The sequence below is a fragment of the Scardinius erythrophthalmus genome (assembly GCF_964197995.2).
Source record: "Scardinius erythrophthalmus genome assembly, chromosome: 1".
In the NCBI taxonomy this organism is placed as follows: Eukaryota; Metazoa; Chordata; class Actinopteri; order Cypriniformes; family Leuciscidae; genus Scardinius; species Scardinius erythrophthalmus.
This window is the reverse complement of record NC_138221.1, coordinates 69,401,003-69,409,224: the sequence shown is the minus strand read 5'-3', so window position 1 is coordinate 69,409,224 and position 8,222 is coordinate 69,401,003.

Genomic DNA, 8,222 nt, shown 5'->3' with positions numbered 1-8,222 from the left:
TCCTGTTTGCCAGATCTGGGCCACAAGCAGGCCATAGCAATGCCACATGTCAGCCAAGAGCAAAGAAATAAACCAGAACTGGACCTTATCTGAGTCAAAAAATCTGTGTATATTAAATATGGAGTCATTTCAGCCTTAATAAGCCTGTTAACAAGCAGAATCACTGAAGGAAAGAAGAGAACAGAAAAAGAGACGAGCAGAAACACAAGATCTACAACTCACTTCAGACACAGCCTTAGATGAAATCAACTGAAGAGAAAAGAAGACATTAAATCTGTGAAGATCTCAGCAGAGGAGGATTAAACAACTCCACAAACAGCATTACCAGCTTCACTTATTACTAACCAGACTGACTTTTTAGATTTTAGTTTTTATTGAGATTTAACAGAGGTTTAACTCTAATGTGTTTAATTTAAAGTCACCATAAGAGTGATTAGTGTTTCCATTAGTTGGGCCTTTAACTCGTAATGTATCTTTTTATAATGTCTTTTTTGGCCGCTGTGACAGTGTGTTTGTTAAACACATTTGCAGCAGCAAAGAAAGCTAAAGTGAAATGAGATCAGGTGATGATGGTTACCTGTTGATGGATTTATAATCATCATGAAATAACCTGATTCACTGATGTCTTTGGAATCTAACAATTGTGTTGTACCATTAATACTTTCACATCACAAACCCTGTGTTACTGCAGAATGAGTTCAGCAATATAATAACAATCAGTTTAAAGCTTTTAACAATCATGAGATCAAAAGATTAGCTTATGTTGACACACACAGATATCAACAATCAGCGTATGAATCTCAACAACGGTGACAATCAAAAATATTTAGATGAACATTAATTCAGAACATCACTGAAAAGCTACTAATTCACAACAAAAACATCAGCAAAAAATAAAAGCAAATATTTAGAATCAAACAAAATTATAGGACAATTCAGCTGCATAATTTATTCATGTTGCAATGCATGCTGGGAATTTTGCTGTATGCTGGTACCCAGCATGCATTGCATAAAAGTACTTTTGATTGTCACCATTGTTGAGAGTCATGCACTGATAGTTGATGTCTGTGTGTGTCATATTAGACTGACTTTTTGTGCTCATGTTTGATAAAGTCTTCTAACTTCTTGTTATTATATTGCTGGATCTCATTCTGCAGTAACACAGGGTTTGTGTTGTGACAATATTAATGGATCAACACAATTGTTAGATTCCAAAAACATCAGTGAAAAAGGTTATTTCATGATGAATATAAAATCATCAACAGGTAACCATTATCACCTGATCTCATTTCTCTTTAGCTTTCTTTGCTGCTGCAAATGTGTTTGACAAACACACTGTCACAACATCCAAAAAAGACATAAGTTATATTAAGAGTTAAGAGCCCAACTAATGGAAACACGAATCACTCTTATGGTAACTTTAAATGAAACACAGAGTTAAACCTCTGTTAAATCTCAAGAAAAAAATAAAAAATACAAAGTCAGGCTGGTTAGTAATAAGTGAAGCTGGTAATGCTGTTTGTGGAGTTGTTTAATCCTCCTCTGCTGAGATCTTCACAGATTTAATGTCTTCTTTTCTCTTCAGTTGATTTCATCTAAGGCTGTGTCTGAAGTCAGTTGTAGTTCTTGTGTTTCTGCTCGTCTCTTTTTATGTTCTCTTCTTTCCTTCAGTGATTCTGCTTGTTAACAGGCTTATTAAGGCTGAGATTACACCATATTTAATATACACAGGTTTTGTGACTCAGATAAGGTCTAGGTCTGGTTTATTTATTTACTCTTGGCTGACATGTGGCATTGCTATGGCCTGCTTGTGGCCCAGATCTGGCAAACAGGAGTGGGCCACACAAGTGCCGTAATTCCATGCTGCATGTGGGCCAGATCCGCATTCCACAAGTGCCAGATGTGGGCCGGATCCGGGCCGAAACAATGTTGCTATCTGGGAAGGGGTGTGGTTCATTCATTGTGGCTGTTCAGGTGTTGCAACTTAATAAATGACTGCATGCCCCTGTGTGTGTGTGCACGCCAGTCAAACGAAACCCGATGGCTATGTGAGTTTATTCCTCCGTCATGTGTTAGCCGGCTTTCTACCCTTTATGTTACGATGGCAGCTTCAACAGTAGCCCTATAATGTATTTTGTACCATGATTCATTAAAAAGCAATATATCATCATCATTGGGCACACAGTAGTTGGCACAACACTTCATGTTTTATTTTAATTAAACAACATACAATATAACAAAATATTTATAATTACATTAATAATTTTGTCTTTATTTATTAAAGTGCATAATGTCAGCGTCATGCTTACATGCAGTTATAATAGTCATTACAATTCAAGTCTCATCATCATAACTGGTAAAACTTACTCTTACTCTAAACTTTTTTACAATATAATATCACTCTTTAATTTGATATATTATAATATATAATAGCACTTTTTTAATATCACTCAATGTTACTATTAAATACTATGATAATGACGGAATGAGTCCTGCCTGTGGCGTCATTACCTTATCTGCCTTCCCTTATAAAATAACCTTTTTAACATAGTAAAATCTAAATATAGTTCCCAACAAAAGTATTTTTTAGCGTAAAACATTTTCAAGATTAGCGAACAGGCTGGATTGTTTTCCCCCTCGGTGGGCGTGGTCTGCAGATTATGACGCGTGTCGCTCGTGTGCAGTGGAAAGGCGGCTTATGGTTTTGGCGGGACCTTGATATCGCGGCTCCACTTCATGCTCACTACTGCGCAGACTCGGAGACTTTGTTTGGCGGCTTCACTTGAGAAGAGAGGGGCGTCGTCCATCTTCTTTTACAGTCTGATCGGAACAAATATGGTAATTCCGCCATATTGTACATTGAAACATTCTCTAATTCATAGTAGGCTAAGGCGAGACTAGTGCACTAGCTGGTTTTCTGTATAAAAAGTATATAGTAAAGTGCAATTCCATTTCTTGGCAGAGGTTTTTCATATGGGTTTTTCTGAGGCTTGATTATGAAAATCGTTAATCAACTCTTACCTCCCTCAAACTCATCTCTCCTTTCTGCTTCCCTGTCCCTGCTTCGTTGAAAAAAATTTCTGATGTCCATCTACAGAAGCCAGCAATGAATAAAAATTGTATTATTTATTATTTACAAACTTTTGGTCGTCATGTTTTCATAGCCTACCTCAATAGCGTGCGAACACCGGACGTCGGTGTGCTCAGATGTGTGCGCGCTGCAGTTGCTAGGAAACACAGACGCGCGCAGACAAGGATTTCTGTCGCGCGGGTCAGCTTCTGTTCTCTTACGAGAGGTTCTCTCGTATTGCGTAGTTGCTACGCTACGGGAAAGCCTTTCTTTCTCGAGATACTGAAGCCAAAAATTATCCTTAATTTTTATAATCTTGTCAACGCAGTGCGGCAGCCTGCAGACCTAGGGCAAGCTTACTAGCGTGCCCATTGGCTGCCCTGCGGCAACTGCAGCAGCCTACCGCTGAGCCCTTGGCGTGACGTCACGACCAATGAGCGCGCTTGGCGCGCTTAATGCGTCACAGCCCGCGAAAAGGGGTGTGGCTTAGCGTATATAAACAGGGCTCGGAGGCTGCTTCTCTGATTTCTGTCTTTTCAGCGAAGCTCTCCGCATCGCTGTACTCTGAGGAAGCCGCCGTCGAATCAAGCGACCAGCACGCCGAGGATCTCAGACTGAGGATGCCGGCCGCCTTCGCCGCCTTCAGCTTTCCCTGCCTGCTTCGCTATCCGGCGAATATATCCTTTATTGCTCTGTGTTGTGTGTGTTTGTGTGTTCGCCCCGCGACACACTTTGCATCTAAAAGAGCGCGAGGCGTTGTTTCAAATGCCTCGCTCGTCCTGTGGCTCGTGCAGAGCCACGCTCAGCGACAGAGACCGCCATATCTGCGCTCTCTGCCTGGGCTTCGACACGCAGCCGCGCCCTTTCCTCGGGCGGCTGCGAACAGTGTGAGGATTTGCCAATGTCGACCCTGCGGGCTCGACTCGCCATGTTTGATGATCCTCCCCCTTCTCCGGCTGCCTCTTCCGGGCCGCGTAAGAAGAAACGCCGCTCTCAAAGGCCTTCCGAGCCGGTTATGACAGCTGAGCGCTCGCCGGAGCCCCTCCCGCGAGCCTCGCTATCTCCTTCTCCCCCCCACCTCCCGACGCGCAGCGGCCGGCTTCGCCCGCACTGCCGTCGCCTCAGGGGATGAAGCAGTCCAGCTGGTTACTCCCCTCTGTCAAGCCGCGCAAACGGCGCCGCTCACAAGGGATGTCAGAACGGACGGTCACGGGCTATAGCTTCCTTTACGTTACAAGAAAGCTACCGGCGGATGACGCACGCCCTCTCCCCCTCTGTTCGAGCCGCGCAAGGCGCCGCTCACAAGGGATGTCAGAAGTAGACTGTCACGGGCTGGCTTCCTTTACGTTATAAGAAAGCTACCCCGCGTCTCGGTCGCGCGCGTCACTCACCGGCCACCTCCGTTTCTCACACATTTCTCAGTCCCCTCCTAAGCTCAGGCGACTAGAAATATCTATATTGCAGTAAACGAGCCTGTTTTTATACACGCACGCCTGCAAACAAACGATGTCACAGCACATGATGATATCTTCCCGCTCTCTCTCCCTTTGTTCGAGCCGCGCAACTGCGCCGTTCTCAAAGGATATCAGAGCGGACGTCACGAGCACCGGCGAAAGGAGGAAGAGAGTGTTCTCGTCCCTCCTAGGCCGGACTACCTCCAATTTCTCGCATATTTCTCAGTCCCCTCCAAGTTCAGGCGGCTGGAAATACTAATACTGCAGTAAACGAGCCTGTTTTAATACACGCGCGCCTGCAAACAAACGCCGAAACGAAACACCGCTCGGTCATATGCTCGCACTGACTGGAAGCTCATGTATGCCCCTGTGGCTCAGTGGCAGAACATTAGGCTTCCACGCGGGAGACCCGTGTTCTAATCCGGCTCTGGCGGCAGAAATATATTTTTTTCTGCTTGCTTCTCCGAGCTCGCGGCCAGCTTTCTTACATACAGAAAGCAAACCCGCATCTCACGGGATACATATTTCTCAGTCCCCTCTAAGTTCAGGCGGCTGGAAATACTATACTGCAGTAAACGGGCCTGTTTAAATACACGCGCGCCTGCAAACAAACATCGAAACGAAACACGATGCTCGGTCATATGCTCGTACTAACTAGAAGCCCATGTGTGCTCCTGTGGCTCAGTGGCAGAATATTACGCTGCCGCACCGGAGACCCGAGTTCTAATCCGGCTCCGGCGGCAGAAATATATATTTTTTCTGCTGGCTTCTCCGAGCTCGCGGCCAGCTTTCTTACATACAGAAAGCGAACCCGCATCTCACAGGATGGTGCTTGAGTATTCATGAGCGTCTAAACATATGAGCCATCAAAGCATTTGCTTTATAACGCCTATGGTGTTACAAGTGTAGAAAATGTGCCCACTCCCATGTGCTCACTGCTACACACAAACACGGTCTCCCCGGTAACGTTTACAGAGCGCACTCTCATAAAACGGACACATGCCGCTTGAGTACTAAGTGTAGTAAATGTGCCCACAACTCTGTGCTCACACCTAGCTGCTGCCCGCTCTGTCACACAGTTACCCCGGGTTGCAGATCCTCTAAAGCTCACAAACATTCCGGCTCTGGCCGAAGGTGTCATAAGTGTAGAAAATGTGCCCACTCCCATGTGCTCACTGCTTCACACAAACAGGGTCCCCATGGTAACCCGCACAGAGCGCTCTCTCATGAAGCGGACGCAAGCCGCTCGAGTATTAAGTGTAGAAAATGTGCCCACAACTTTGTGCTCACACCTACCCGCTGCTCGCTCTGCCAGTCAGTTACCTTGGGTCGCAGACCCTCTAAAGCTCCCAAACACTGGCCGTGTCATAAGTGTAAACTCTGCGCCCGCTCACGAGCATGCGCACTCACTTTTAGACATTATAAGCCCCACGCCACTCTCACGCCTGGGATGTTTGACAGCAAATCACGCTCCATCCGATGGGACCGAGCTACTGAACGCTGTACAGTCGGCCAATACTGTTTACCAGCCCCCGTGTTCGAGCACCAGCGGCGCGCACGCCGCTCCATCCTCTCTGATACAGGTTCCCCATCCCGCGCAGCGCGGCGATCTGAACCCAGAGACCATTCGACCCCTAGCTATGCATGCGGAAGCATGGGAAGCGATTCAGGGCGCGTCAGAATGGGTGCTGAATACTATAAAACACGGCTATTCGCTTCAATTCGCTCGTCGCTCTCCGCGCTTTACAGCACAGACGGAGACGAGAGTGAGTCCAGAAGCTGCGCACCTGCTTCAAGCAGAAATAGCGAAGCTGCTGCGCAAAGGGGCTATAGAACAGGTTCATCCTTCTCTGAGCGAGTCAGGCTTTTACAGCCGCTACTTCCTCGTACCCAAGAAGGACGGAGCGTTAAGACCTATTTTAGATCTGAGACATCTGAACAAAGCCCTCATGAGACGGCCGTTCAAAATGATCGCAACCAGAAAAATCCTTGCGCAGATTCGCCCAGGAGACTGGTTTGTCTCTCTCGATCTAAAAGACGCATACTTTCAGATCCAGATAACTCCCCGTCACAGGCCATTCTTGAGATTCGCCTTCAACGGTCGAGTATATCAGTACACAGTCCTGCCCTTCGGCCTGTCTTTGGCACCCCGTACATTTACGAAATGCATGGACACGGCCCTCGCTCCCCTGAGAAAACGGGGAAAGCGAATACTGAATTATCTGGACGATTGGCTTATTCTAGCGCAGTCAGAGACGGAACTTGTGTCTCACAGTACAGTGCTTCTCAGCCATCTGGAGGAGCTGGGTCTCTCGGTCAACTGGACCAAGAGCTCGCTATCGCCCCGTCAGTCAATTTCCTTTCTTGGAATAGAACTGGACTCGGTGGCTATGACGGCCAGACTGTCGGAGCAGCGCGCGCGCCGCATCCGCCTCCTCGCCGCATCCCTCCAAATAGGCAGCCGGGTTCCGCTGAGGACATTCCAGCGTATCTTGGGGCATATGGCCTCAGCTGCAGCAGCGCTCCAGCTGGGCCTACTGCGCATGCGCCCGCTTCAACGCTGGCTGAAAGCGCGCGTGCCCCACCGAGCCTGGGCGGCCGGCGGCTTGCGAGTCAGAGTGAATCAGGGCTGCATTTCAGCCCTGCAGCCCTGGCTGGCGGCCGAATGGTATCTCACAGGAGTGACTATGGGAGTGATTTCACACCGGAAAGTCGTCTCGACAGACGCTTCCAACTTAGGTTGGTGAGCGCTCTTCGAGGCAGACCGGTCTATGGCCGCTGGTCAGACCAGGAGAATCTCCTACACATAAACTGTCTAGAGATGCTCGCGGTCGAGAAAGCGCTCAAACACTTCCTCCCATTCCTCCACGGTCACCATGTTCTAGTCCGCACGGACAATACATCGGTAGTGGCCTATGTGAATCGCCAGGGCGGTGTCAGATCATAGACGCTCTGCACCCTGGCGGAACGCCTCCTCGTGTGGGCTCAGCACTCTCTGCGCTCGCTGAGAGCCGCGCATGTGCCTGGCCACCTGAACGAGGGCCCCGACAGACTGTCCAGGGACAACGTTCCCCCTGGGGAGTGGTCTCTACACCCCCAAACAGTCCAGTCACTGTGGCGCCGTTTCGGCAAAGCGAAAGTCGACCTTTTTGTGTCAAAAGACAACGCTCATTGCCCAGAGTTCTTCTAAGAACGAGGATGCGCTGGCCCAGACCTGGCCCAGCGGCCTGTTGTACGCTTTCCCCCCGGTCTCTCTGCTGCCTCAGGTCATCGAGAGAATCAGGGAAGCGCGCCACTCAGTGCTCCTCATAGCCCCATGCTGGGAGAACCAAGCTTGGTTCCCGGATCTAATGCAGCTGGCAGACTCAGCCCCCTGGCCGATACCGGTGAAGAGAGACCTTCTCTCTCAAGCCCGCGGCTCGATATGGCATCCCCATCCAGAGCGCTGGTCTCTGCATGCGTGGAGCCTCAACGATTACACGCTGATCTGCCAGACGGGGTCATGAACACGATCATACAATCTAGAGCTCCCTCTACGAGGCGGCTCTACATGTCGAAATGGTCAGTGTTTAACAGATGGTGCACTGCTAAGGGGCTCGATCCACAGACATGTGGGGTATCGCGAATGCTGTGTTTCCTTCAAGAGCTACTGGATGCGGGCAGGTCCCCCTCCACGCTCAAAGTCTATGTTGCGGCCA